Consider the following 1,001-nt stretch of genomic DNA (forward strand, 5'->3'; position numbering starts at 1 on the left):
TTCAGACTAATGTATCTCCCAACCCCACCGCCGTCGCTGCCGCTGCTGCTGCGTTGCTGATTCCCCCCCCCGCCGCGCCTGCTGTTGAGAGTAATGGCCCTCCCAGCCCCACCTTCGTCGCTGCTGCTGCTGTTGCGTTGCTATTTCCCGCCGCCGCCACGCCTGCCGTTTAGGCTACTGCACCTCCCAACCCCACCGCCGTCGCTGCTGCTGCTGCTGTGTTGCTAATTCCTGCCGCCGCCGCGCCTGCCGTTTAGGCTACTGCACCTCCCAGCCCCAACACCGTCGCTGCCGCTGCTGCTGTGTTGCTATTTCCCCCCGCCGCCATGCCTGCCGTTTAGGCTACTGCACCTCCCAGCCCCACCTTCATCGCGGCCACTGCTACTCCGTTGCTAATTCCTGCGGCCACCGTGCTGCTGCTGTTGCTATTTCCCACCGCTGCCGCGCCTGCCGTTTAGGCTACTGCACCTCCCAGCCCCTTCACTGTCGCTGCCGCTGCTGCTGTGTTGCTATTTCCCCCCGCCGCCGTGCCTGCCGTTCAGGCTACTGCACCTCCCAACCCCACCGCCGTCACTGCTGCTGCTACTCCGTTGCTCATTCCCGCCGCTGCTGCGCCTGCTGCTGTTGCTATTTCCTGCCGCTGCCGCGCCTGCCATTTAGGCTACTGCACCTCCAAGCCCCTTCACCGTCGCTGCCGCTGCTGCTGTGTTGCTATTTCCCGCCGCCGCCGCGCCTGCCATTTAGGCTACTGCACCTCCAAGCCCCTTCGCCATCGCTGCCGCTGCTGCTGTGTTGCTATTTCCCGCCGCCGCCGCGCCTGCCGTTTAGGCTACTGCACCTCCCAGCCCCACCTTCGTCACTGCCGCTGCTACTCCGCTGCTAATTCCCGCCGCCGCCGCGCCTGCTGCTGTTGCTATTTCCCGCCGCTGCCACGCCTGCCGTTTAGGCTACTGCACCTCCCAGCCCCTTCGCCGTCGCTGCCGCTGCTACTCCGTTGCTTA

This window comes from Volvox carteri, assembly GCF_000143455.1.
Source record: "Volvox carteri f. nagariensis unplaced genomic scaffold VOLCAscaffold_131, whole genome shotgun sequence".
In the NCBI taxonomy this organism is placed as follows: domain Eukaryota; kingdom Viridiplantae; phylum Chlorophyta; class Chlorophyceae; order Chlamydomonadales; family Volvocaceae; genus Volvox; species Volvox carteri.